At 45.4% G+C, this 12,861-nt stretch overlaps 1 protein-coding gene across 2 annotated transcripts in view; it reads left to right on the top strand.

The window, feature by feature from the left end:
- The first annotated feature begins 842 nt into the window (after positions 1-842).
- The window catches only part of LOC117579157 (MOXD1 homolog 2), a 128,726-nt gene continuing 116,707 nt past the window's right edge, over positions 843-12,861 (top strand). The window contains exons 1-2 of one of the 2 annotated variants that reach the window (XM_034264917.1): positions 843-853; positions 12,339-12,566. The gene's annotated coding sequence lies outside the window, so the exon portion shown is untranslated. Of the gene's footprint in view, positions 854-11,757; positions 12,567-12,861 lie in introns of those variants that run through there. The other variant, XM_034264916.1, reaches the window with a different exon arrangement.

Raw genomic sequence — 12,861 nt, 5'->3', positions numbered from 1 at the left:
AGTTGAGAATATCTCAAACATGGTGGAGCCCCAAGAAGAAGACCCAGGCAAGACAATGAAATAGCAGTTTGCTCTAGAGATGCACCGGCCGTGGACTATCGGGAATCTGTCGAAGCTATCGATGCCACTGATGGCAGGGTGGCGCATCGGCAAGTGCCTGAGCTAGCGCTGGCCACCATTTTCGATCACTATCGCCTGAAGTGGCCCATCCCTAAGTGGGTGGGTGGGTTGTTGCTGCCCTGCCGCAGCTTCAAGTATGCAACCGCCGCTTCCAAAGAGAGTGGGTGGGCTTTTGTGTGGCAGCAGCTGCAAGAGCAGCTCAACAATTCAATTTAAGATTCGTGCGCAATTTGTGCAATGCAAGGCGCTGGCGGGGGCGGGCTGAGCACAGTGTGTGTGCCTGTGTATTAATTCATATAACAGACAGCTTGCTCCACTTCTCCACGTCATCCCCGCTCCCCCAGCTACCACTATGGCATTTCATTTGCTGTTAAACAATACGCAACCAGCAGGACCCAAGCACAGTCCTTCCTTCTTTCAGCGGAGTGTGTGTACATATGTGTGTGTATTTTGAGTGAGGTAAAATTGTCCCACCATTTTGGTTAAGCTTTATTGTGTAAAGTGAAATTATTCCTCAATTTCGCTGCCGAGAGCCGAAAGCATCTCTCGATTGTCTCCCCCTCTCTCTGCCTCTAGGTCTGGCGATCCCGCGCTTTCTTCTTTGTCGTCAGTTTTAGGCAATTCCTGCGAGTTCTTGCACTCGCCATCGCTTCGTTCTAACTTCTTCGTCTTCCTTTTCTTACATTTGTAAAATATGCAACGAAACAACTCGGAACAACATTCAGTGTGCTTGGTGCAAATGGAGTTTTGGATAACGCAGTGATGCCTACTCTCCACAAACAGGACGATCAGCAAGATGAACATCAACGTGGTGTAACCGTACAGCATGAAGGCTCGGTAGAAACTTGCAAGTCTCGAAGCCCTAAGCAAGATCAAGTAAAAACATATTTATTTTTGTGATTGTTGAATAAACAGGTCATTGTTACAGTATTTACTAAGAAGACCGAAGCTAAAATGTACATATTATGCAGTTCTGCGTATATGAAACGTGTAGCAATCGATAATCTGCGATTCGTCACATCTCAGCTTCGAATAAAATATTTGTATTGCTTTCAATGCTGTTGACATAGCTGACTTTTCTGTGCTCTTATTGCTAAAGTGCTGTGATCTAGCAACTCGATTTCAGCCTCTCTCTGTTCTTTTACCCTTGATTTGTGTTCTTAGTCAAATTCCGCTTGTTCCTCTTCTCTTTTCTCGTTCTGGTGTGGTTCCATTCCAGACATACGGGTTTGTCTTTTGCCCCATGCCGCCATTCCACAGCAAGCAAGAGTTATTTGGCTTTCCAATGGTTTAATTAAAACATTGTAACTTCATTGTGAAAATGCGCAAAGTGTAATTATATAAAATTTTCACAACCACACACCCTCGCACACCCAGGCAGACACACACGCACTTAGTTGAACACCCAGTTAGAGCAAGAAATAGAACAAACGAGACCGAGACCGGGAGCAGGACCGGCCAGAGGCAGGAACCGGGACAGGGACAGGGACAGGGACAGACAGTACCCAGTGTGTAGTACATATGTCGACCAGGGAAGGTGAGTCTTGTTCACGGAGAGCTGGAAGCCAGGAGAGTTGGTAAGTGAAGCCGCTCTGAGCTTTAACGCTTTGTACAGATTTCGACGTGCATGTGCGTGTCGTGCCGTGTCGTGTTGCGTCGTGTGGGGGCGCAAATCGCTTGGCTACACGAGTTGACACGCACACACATACTATGCACAGTTATAATAGGTAGAAAATTAAATTAGACCCAAGCGCCGTTTCCTAAAAGTAAGCTCCAATATTTGCACGCCAGCCCGCAGACAGCAAAGCGGCAAAGAGCGGGCACTGGGAAGAGCTAACGAGAGCAACTGCCTAGAGATGCGCCAGCCTTGGGTGATCACAATCGAAACGATAACGATATTCATCGATTTCCTGCAGCTTCGTAACAGTGGCGTCAAGTGACGTCGAGAGACAGAGCCTGAGAGACTGATAATCTGAGCGATAGAAATCACCTAGCCAGCTATATTTCTAGCGATAAGAGCTTTCCTGCCTCCATAATCCTGTTATGCTGCCCATCTCCATTACCTATATCAACCCTTTAACATCTTAATTGTGGTTGACTGCTTTAAGATGTCAGTTTGCTTAGGGGGAAAACAGCAAATACTCGCACAAAGGAGAAGAAGATGGCTTCAGACACAAACACTCATGAACGCTGACACACAACACTCCTCCTCTGAGGGGGAGGGGGGGTAAAAGCCAAAATGCCAAAAGGCTTGAAATAAATTAACTTTTTTTTTGTTGTTGGTGATTTTATGTAAATCTTTAAATGAAAAGAGCTAGCCCCCGGACAGACGGCAGAGCCACCCGACCCACTTATATTTATTTAATGATGTGACCCAAATTTATTTCTCTGTGTGGAGTGTTTAATTAGACAGGCTCCCTGGCTTCACCCAGCCTTGGCTCTCTTTCTCTTGCTCTGGCGACACAGGCTGCGTGTGGTCTTTACGACTCGGCGAGTACGAAGGTCCCCATTGCCGAGGGTTGGGTTGGTTTTTCGTCAAGGTCAAATGATATGCGCGTATATGTAAATTACCCCTCCAGGATAGGCTTGGGCAGCTTATCTTTGAGGAGGGCCGTGCCAAAAATTTACGTACTGTTAAGTAAAGGATTTGTGGTTAATGACGGTCGTCGTCATTGGTTTTGGCCACCGCCAGATTATTTTGACTCCCTCTTCAGCCTCTAGATCGAGTCCTCCTGCTACATTTGAATGTATGTTGCGTGGGCTACGAAGTTTTTGAGGCTTATGCGGTTCTGTGTTGTTCAGGATGTGGGCAATAAATCTAAGTTCTAATCAAATTCAAATTAAAGTAGTTGGGTCTTACCAGGCAGGAGATGGAAGCAAGATAATTTTGCTGAAGCGCTGTGTATAATTATTTGAGTTCTTCGACCACATATCGATGCCTTTTTAGCTCTTTCTGATAAAACAAAAATAAAAAGTTATATAATGGATGGCAATCAAAGCTCCCCGAAAAACCCAAAGCGAAAATAAATCAACAAAAATGCAAATTGTCACATAAGTGACAGACAGCTTCTCCTGCGCGCAAATCCTTCGGCCAAAACAGATATGAGAGTGTGACAAATCTTGGCAGGAACCTCAGCTGTCATGAATGCCAAACCTCATCCCCTCCTAAGGTCCTGGAACGCCCCAGCTAAGCCCTGGCTTAGATGTGTTAGATATGTTCAACAGCTGCGCTATTTCCATTTTTCCGTTCTGGGGGTTTGCCGTTGCCGTTGCCGTTGCGTAACAGCCATGACAACTTTCAATTTCCATGACCGCCCCCCTCATTCGCATTTTCAATTTTCCATAGCACCAAGTCACGCCCCCGAGCTTAGGGAGAGAGCACATCCCAGCTCAGGGCAGGACAGCGCACATCAGAAATATTCTAATCCAATCGAAGCATTTATCAGCGTAACCGATCGACAAAAGTCGAGAGTTATGCATCAAAGTCACGAGGCGATGAGCCAACCGAGATAGTCCGTCGTCCGTCTCCACTCCACCCTTGGGCAATTACCCCCTTGCCGACGGAGCGAAAAATTGATGAAATTTTTTTTGTATGTAAATGCTGCACTAAATCAAAACACTCGCACACTCGCACACTCGCACAGTCGCACACACGGGCACAGCGAGAGAGACACGAGCCAACAATTTGATGCTGCATTGAGCAAAGTTGACAAAAGCCAAACGAATCCGGGAACCCCGATGCCCGATGCCCGATGCCCGAACCCCGAACGGGTCGTCCTTCTATCCCCGTATCATAAAAATATATCTAACAATTTTTGCAGTAATGGCCAAGCATAAAAAATACGCAACAAAAACAAGTGCAGATGCCTGAAGAGTGCACGACGATGATGATGGACTTTGAGGATACCCCCTGAACAGATAACTGCAGATTGATATTAAGAAGGGTTGTGCATGTGAACCATAGACACCAATATACCTTCGCAGACACCCTTCCGACCATATCACTGGTATAATAATAATTTTTCACTTGCGTAACCAATCGATTCGCATGTCCTACCCCTAGCTAGAAATCGGTGCGGTGCGGTGCGGTGCGGTGCCAGTGACAGTGCAGAGCGGAGTGTCAAAGATGAGGCCACACTGATAAAATCCAATCACTATGAAATTTACGCTCCTCTACAGGAAATGAAGCGGAAGAAATGTGCAAAATGTATTGACGACGCCCGCCCCCAGAGATATTTCTCTCTATCCATCTATTTGTATGTGTGTTGTGTTTGTGTGTGTGTGTGTGGCTCTGTGGATGTCTCTGTGTGGGTTGATGGGTTGGTCGTGGGGAGAGAACTCCAAGCTATTGCCAGTGCAATTCATAAAACAAATTGATATTGCCCTGCTATTACTGTGGAGACACAAACAGACACACGTCAAATGCCAAATGTTGAACGACGAACGCCTCCGTGTGGAACCGCAGCGACCCCAAAGGGGGAGTGGCAGGAGCAAGGGAACCTGGCTAAATTAAATTAAATATTTACTCGCATTTGCGTGCGATTTCATTTCCATTTTTTGCCCTTCAGTAGCTCGGTGCTCGGTGCTCAGCAATTTGCCGGGGACATGTTGTGCTTTGATTAGCTTTCGCCGATTGGTGTAATTTGTGTCACAGGCAACGGCAACGCCCACCAAGGACGGGTGGAGCAGAAAAATCTCAGTGCAGGCACATAGCACCCATGGGTACCAGTCCGAGTCCCCTCGGCCCTTTTGGCCCTAATTATATGCAACAGGCTAAAGCCTGTGCACTGAGAGCCAAAGCAAGTCCGGACCCAGGCGGTAGTTATAAAAATACAACAAATTTCATTCGAAATTAATAAATTGATGGCTGGCCACGGCTGGGCCTGGAAGGGACATAAAATGGTATGGTAGGAGCAGCCGGGCACTCACTTTAGAGTCAACGGATGGGAGCAGCGTTATGTGTACACCATGGAATGGGTTAGCTTTTCGGAGTGTAAGATAATTACCCCAATAATCTCTATCATTCGCACAACGAATTTCAACGAACATTTTCCCACAAAAGTGTAGTGTGGATCGCCAACGGAAAGCACCAAAGAGTGGTTGGTTTTCCGTCTTTCATGGGGGTTTCTGCTGACTCGCTGGCTGGTAGTTCTTCAACTTGGGCTTTAATCGTGAATCGAATTAATTAGTCGGGCAATTGTAACGGTTAAGTGAGTGAGTCACGATTGCCCGGGCAATCCAAATGCAATTCATTGACAATCGATTAGTCAAACACTTTCCGCCCCTGAATTCTATCATTAATTATCGTGCGCACCCTGCCACAGAGAACTAAAAGTCAGCCGAGCAACCAGCAACCCCCAGAACGATCCCCGATCTGCGCCACTGCCAAAAAAATATACTTTAACACTTTGCGCACTCCCCTCGTGTCTGTGGCCCTTGCAATGTTTCTGCCACAATGTTGTCGCAATGTCGCAGTTCGTTCCCATTGCACATCACACATGCCTGGGTCTGAGTCTGGGCTGGGCTGGGCTTCATCGAGGCTGCGGCGGAAGGACGACTCACACTTGGCCGAGGCTTTGGCTTTGGAGAGTCTCTAATAACAGGCATTGCCAACCCCTAATTTCCCCTAATTTCTTAACCAATTTCGACCATTAGCAGGGCGAGCAGAGAGAGGGCGAAAGGGAAAAAGAGCGAAGGGCCATGAGGCAGGGACAGGGACTGGTGTGCAATAAAAATTAAAATCCATGCCCAGGCCAAAGACATAACTCGTTCGGCTCTCGGGCTCTCGGGCTCTCTGTGCTGTGCTGTGCTGTGCTTGGGCTCTGGCCCAGACTATGCTTCTTGTTTCTCTCTCGCAGTCCCTGTCCCCTTCCCACTCTCTAAAGCTGAGTGTCGTGTCTGCCATAATAAAACGCTGTCGCCTCTCTGTAGTGGAGTGGAGTGCAGTGCAGGAAGACGAGGATGATGCCCCAGAGAAGAAGGCAGCGGGCAGCCAAGTGCAGTGTCCGAGTCATTGTGTGCGGCAAGAGGCAGAGTGGCAGAGTGGCAGAATGGCAGAAGAGACGGTGGTGGGGGTTTGGAGGGGTAGCAGCAGCTGTGTGAATGGTTCGTCGTGTTTGTGGCGAATGATTGGCCACACAAACACGCAACTACTGTCAATTATTTGACTGTCATTGACGCACCGACCGACGGACACGACAGGACGGGACGGGAGGGCGAGAGCTGCAGTATCAAAGGGGGACAGGGACCTCTAGTTATTGCAGGACCCTGGCACAAAAGGGTTGTACTCTCTGCGTAGGTTGTCTTGTGGCCAACTCTCTTGACATTCGCATGTGTTGGCCCACAACAAACGTCTGTCTATCGTGAAGCTCCTGCTGTGCAACTCCCTTCCGCTCCGCTCCGCTCCGTTCCTGTCCCGTCCTGTCCTGTCCTGCCAGTTTGCTTAACTTGCCTGACTGCCCATCAAGTCGCCTGCTAACCGTCGACGTCGATGCCCTCGTACTCGTTCTCCGTTCTCGCCAAGTTGCTCGGACCCCTCTAGCTCGAACCTGAAACCCCTCTGCTGTGCAGGTATTTCATATTGACGCAATTGCAACAAATTTAAATGCGGTTTCTTGGTGGTTGCACAGCGGCAAGGAATTATGAGGGGGATCGAAGCAGAGGAACTCTACGAAATGTGTACTAGTCAACGTTCTATGGTTGGATATCCTGCAATAGAGGTAGGGGTAGATTGAACTGAATGGAAGCTTTGTGAAATGATGAATGAAGAGAACTCCAAACTCGTGACCATGAAAGCTGATGTTCACAAAAAATACAAGATATAAAGCGAGAAAGATCCGGGAATCATTAAAATAATATTATAAGAATTATAATAAGAAATATTTCGTTGTATTTAAAATGCTTTTGTGCATTTCATTGATTTAATGTGTGATTTTATTGTTTCTGTTTACCATTATACGATGCGACACTTGTGGTAAAGTAAGTAATTAACGTACTAGACAAGATATACACGAAGTATAATTAATTTAGTGATTAAATTAATGATTCAGCTAGATACCAGCATGGCACATACCTTTCCCAATACTAATGGGTAGCCATAGTGCGACTCCCCTGGTCGAACGGGGGGAGATTCAAATTTTTTTCCTTCCGTCTCTTTTGTTATTTGCCGTTGGTTTGCTGCACGCCGCTGCAATCATCATTAAAACTTATTCAATGGCACACTGCTTCGTCCTGTCCTGTCCTGTCCTGGTGGGGTCGGTTCTGCCTGCTATGTTCTCCCAGGGAGCCAGGATTCCTGGGCTGGGCCGTGTTGTCCGGGTCGGACGTTGCATGGGTAATTTCTGTTGGCTGCTTTGCTTTTGTGCACATAATGAATTTAATAAATTAAATTAAATTTGTACACGTCAAACATGTGTCGCCAACAATGCGACTTCAAATTGAGCGCCACGCCAGAAAATTGAACAGAAAGAGAAAGAAAGAAAGAAGTAGAGAGTGGAGTGTCCTGTCAAGTCAATAAAAAATTGAGCCAGCTCTCCACACCCCTCCTCGGCTGAGAAGCACCAACAAAAGTGACCCAAATATTTTGCAAGGACAATGCACTTGCCACACAATGCAAACAGTGGGCGGAGTAGAGGGAGATATGAGGCATGACCAGAACAGGACACACAACAGACCGCAGCCGAGTGGTGCAGAGAGGACGGGCTGAAGCGTTACTGGAATCTGTGGCAGGCAGGGAAAGGGAGTTGGTTTGGTCAAGTAAATAAACAAAAGTAATTGCATAAATTTATATGAATTAATGGAAACGCATCATGGAAATTGCCAAATGAATCAAATGAAATTTAAGTTCAAAAGTTTCTCAGCTTTAAATCCGCTATTGGCATGAATGGGGCTCCACATCTCCCACCATCCACCAATGATATCTGAGCAACCTGTTCCCCAAGCCCTGCATGACTCAGCATTCACCTGAGCGCTGCTCGCTGATTGGTGGGCTCTTTGCTGCCTGCAACAGGTAAATACGTAGATCGTGCAACACACTCTGCAAGGGCGAGAGAGTTATGTAGGCATAGGCGGAACGGCCCTCATATGATGGATGACCCTCATGATTCTGACAGTGAGATAGAGTGAGACAGAGAGGAGGTGACTGACCCTGGCTGGAGTGCGACACTTATGAGTGGTGATCTGTCAATCTGTGTAGCTGTGAAGATGATACGATACCAGTGGAAATGCAAAGACAACTTTTGGTAAACAAAAGATACAAATCTATGTATGTGGATTTTGATTTGGGAGTCATACGGGAGCTTTCTTGCTTAGACGTTAATTAATAAATGGAATATATTGGAATTAAGTCATAATTACATATATACACAATACATACAGTGAAAGGGATATTCAACACTGCTATGTTGTGTTATTTTATATTACTTAAGAGAATTTATGGATACTTAATAAAATTATTTTACTTTGCAGAAAAGTAACAGAAAGAGAAAAAGAAACGAGTAAAATTTTGTCTGTAAAGATAGAATACAAAAAATATTTTTAAACGAATTAATAATTGAGACAGAGTACTCCAGATTAATTTGTGATTTATGTGCACACTTAATTGATGGACTTGCAATAAGAGCAAATAGACATGAGACACTCTCAGAATTGCATGAAAATCCCAAAGCAAAACGTTTTCCAATCACTTCGATTCTTTATACATGCGTTAGTTAAATTCTTTCCAATGCAGCACTCATCGATTACGCTGCACTAAGCCCCAACCGTTGGGAGGGGGTATAAAAAAACTGCGCTTTAAATCTATAGCAGGGAACGAACACCCTGCGGCAATCGACTGATTGATTGACAAGCCATTTGCATTAACTTCGACCAGCGGATGATGGAACCAATTAAAGCCCGCCATAAACTGTCAACGTTTTTCTACGAGTGTGTCAAAGGTCAGCGGGAAAACAACAGCCATAGCCACAGCCACAACGGCAACAAAAACAATCAGAACTCGAACCAGCGCAACGTCCAAAGAAACAGCGATTCTGTCAGCTAATTAAAAATGCACATAAAATGTAAAACAAACAGAGAGAAAACTAATGACTGCAAAATCAATACAGGGCGAAACCCAACAGAAATTGGATAGCGTTGGGAAACAGAATCGGAAATACCCTGACAGATCGGTACATGCACGAAATGTTGTGGCACCCTAAACTATCGGTACATTAAAAGAAAATATTTTGATCAAGACATTCCTTTAGGGTGGGATAGCCTTTTAGGAACGAAAACAGTGTATTATTTTCTAAATCTTTTGTGGTCATCAACAAATGATCAAATGAATATCTATATATCCTTTGGGGGGATCCAAATACTATATTCTAGCCGTGTAACTCTTCTAATCGATTTATTGTATTGTAAGTGAGCCATGCATCGATTTCGCTCTGGCTGTACCTTAATTTTAAGAGCTGATGCATGGTTAGGAAGTACAATACCCAACAGTGTACCCACTCTGTACTGCAATTACAAGCATGCATAATGAAAACAAACCCGAAATAAACACAAATACATAAATAACTGAAAATAATTAATAATTTAAATGCTCACTAAAAAAAACAAAGAGGAGCAGAAAAAGTAGCATAAATAAATTAAGGCGAAATGAATACAAAATAAAGCGGGCAAATAAATAATAAATAATTTTAAATATACACAATTTAGTTAATATAAAACCCAATTAACGGGACAGGGGACACGGGACACGAAAGATGGCCAGAAAGGGAAAAAGCTATTTCGACGCCTCTCATTGAGAGTTGTCGCTGTAGAGGATGGAGAATGAAAGAGAAAAAGAGGACAGCCGTATGGCAGCAGCCACCAACGATCCCATGAATGAATGTCATGAAGTCAACTAGGACAAAGCGAATAACACTCATTTATTAATGGACCATTTCGGTAACAACATAAGGCATGCTTCTTTCCAACCACCCACCACGTGCTGTAAGAGAGAGCAAAGAGAGAGCGAGAGAGCTCTGGAATGGCAACGGCATGTAAAACGTTTTGAACTCTGTAATAAATTCTTTTGGATGGCAAAATGCATTTTACATTCCATGCTCTTCTGCTCTGCGCCTCTCTCTTGTTTGCTCTTCTCACACTCTCTTTCTCTTTTGCTCAGTAATAATGACATTGAAATTACGTCTGTCAACAGAATCGGGGCTAAATGCCCGGCAGCAGAGTGTTAAGCGAATGTTAAGCGACTGGGATGCTGTAAAGATGGTAAAGAGGGATAGCTACACTAACAGAAAAACGGGACAGCGCCGAGAGAGCAACCGGTTTCAGACGAATGTCACTCTCTCCCTATGTTAACTTGCCGGCTGATACCGAAACTGGTTTTTATTAACAGAATTGAAAGGTTTGCGGTTTTCGATGGAATGCACAAGCTGGGGTGCATTTCTGCGGCTTCTCTTAAGCTGTTGCTGGTGGGGCTAGAATAACCTGAAAAGGTTAACAGTTTCGAAATAGTGTTCTTCACAGGGTAAAAAGGGTTGCAGTTGTGATTTCGACCCCGAACCACAAAAAAAAACATTTAACAGGCACGTCTCCCCGTTTTAACAGATGCTTTGTTTACATGTTAACCTATCACAATATTCAGCGTGCTCTGTTAGAGTCGCTCTCCAAAAAGACAGAAAGAGAGAAAGCGAGCGATAAAAAGAGCGCGCATCAATTTAAATGTTATGGCATGTAAAAGCAGCTGCGGCTGCTGTTAATGGCCCGTTTGCCGCTCAGCGCCATGAATTTGAAATGTTAATGAGCCGTTGGATGCCACGTTAACAGACTGCTAAAAGCCACAGCGTGCAGTTTATGGGGCTCATGTGTGTGTGGCAGGCCCGTGCATGTCTGTGCATGTCCATTTCTCTGGGACAACATTCTTATTTGGTGATTCGGTCTCCCAAATGGGGCTGTTAACCGAACTTTAGTGTTATGAATGGATGGTTAAGGTAGAGCGCTTGATGTCTCCATTATGTATTCAAATATTCCTGTCAGCCCATGCCTCATTTCCTGAATGACCTTTCATATCTGGAATGTTAAATGAGCACCGAAAAACTATCATTAATAAAAGCTCCACTGCGGGCACTTGCACCACTCCCCCTTTTAATCAAGAAGCGTTCGATTTCCTGTGTCCCATGTATGTAAATTTGCATTATCTGCGGCACAAAAATGCTGTTAACATTGTCATAATTAGCCTACGTGCATGGCATTTGAACCTCTTAAGTGGACGCCACGCCACTCCACCTCTCCGTCTGGCATTTCAATTGAAGACCGCTAACAGTGCCCTGCACCTGCTGTGCTGTGCTGTTGGGGAATGCCCAGTGGCTCTGTCGCTGCTAACCATTCGAGCTCTCTTTCTCGCCTTGTCTGCCCGCTCTCGCGCTCTCTTGCTATTTTGATGGCCTCTGTAATTGCTTAAGTACAGCCAAATTGAATTATGTTAACAGAAGCGCACTCGGCTCTCTGGGCATGCTCAACAGCGTTCAGTCTCTCTCCCTCTGCCACCCTCAGTAAGCCGTGGTAAACAAATGTTTCCCTCTCTGTCGTTGGCTCTGTTTGGGACCGAGGCGACCTCGCCAGGTAGCGAGCAAGGCGAATCCAGTTATTTTCGAAACTTCCCAGCGAGCGGTTCACCGCGGCGGATGAGAAAACTCAGCGATTTGCCTCTCAGTGCACGAGCAAAACTTTACGGAAAAATAGGCGAATATAAAGCGAAATTCAGCAGAGCATTGCAAGTGCTTTGAAAACAGCAAAGTGAAATACAGTACAGTGAAGCAGCAGATTACAGTGAAACCGCAGTCCCATTAAATACAGAAGATACAGTGAAACGGCAAGCATCCGAAATATGTAAATGAAATATTATAATCGTAAAACGCGGTTTCACAGCAAAGGGCATTCATATGCAAATCCGGTCGCACAGCCGCAGCCACAGCGTGGTCCCTACAACAACTCCGAATAACAGTTAAGACCCAGAGTCGCAGCAAATGCCGGAAAATAATTTACGTATTAAATCAAAACACACGTAGAATTCTAGGTTCTGCTCGCCCTTTGGAGCCGAGTGCCGGCGTTTGCAACCGGAAAACAACAATTTTTTTGGGGAGACCCTTGAACATAACGCGACGCGAGACGCTTGCCGTTACGGTTACAGTTACGCTTTACTGCTTACGTTGTTCAGAGAGTGCTTCGGTGTCTCAAAGTGTGTGTCTGTATGTGTGAGGACACGTAATGTGTGCCGCAATTTAAATTTCAGTCCTATGCAAATACTCGTACAATTGGACGAACTTCGTGGTTGTATGTAAAAGTGTGTGCAGACGTGGGTATAAACGTAAACCAAAACAAAAGGATTTAACGTAAGATTCCTGGAGCACAGGAACAGCTCTAGATTCGGCTACATCTCCATCTCGAAGACCAGCTCCATTCTCCAGGTAAGTTCTGTAAATGATGTATTACCTGTACTTTGGAGGAGAAGGAGGTTCTTGTGTGTTAGTGTGTGAGTGTGTGGCAAGAGTGAGAGAGAGGTGCCCAGGGATCCTGTGGCGGCATTTGCGGTTGCTGTGTGTGGCATGTTAAGTGCAATCCATTATACAGATATGCGCCCTTCCCTGCAAATGCAGGTTGGCCCCCTCTCTCTATCTCTCTCTCTCTCTCTCTCTCTCTCAGCAACCAGCTCTTTCTTTATGGGCTCTCCCTATCGTTGTCTTGTATGGCGTGTGTTTTTGG

Source organism: Drosophila guanche, unplaced genomic scaffold, assembly GCF_900245975.1.
Source record: "Drosophila guanche unplaced genomic scaffold, DGUA_6, whole genome shotgun sequence".
Taxonomy (NCBI): Eukaryota; Metazoa; Arthropoda; class Insecta; order Diptera; family Drosophilidae; genus Drosophila; species Drosophila guanche.
This window is presented reverse-complemented; position numbering and strand designations above follow the sequence as displayed.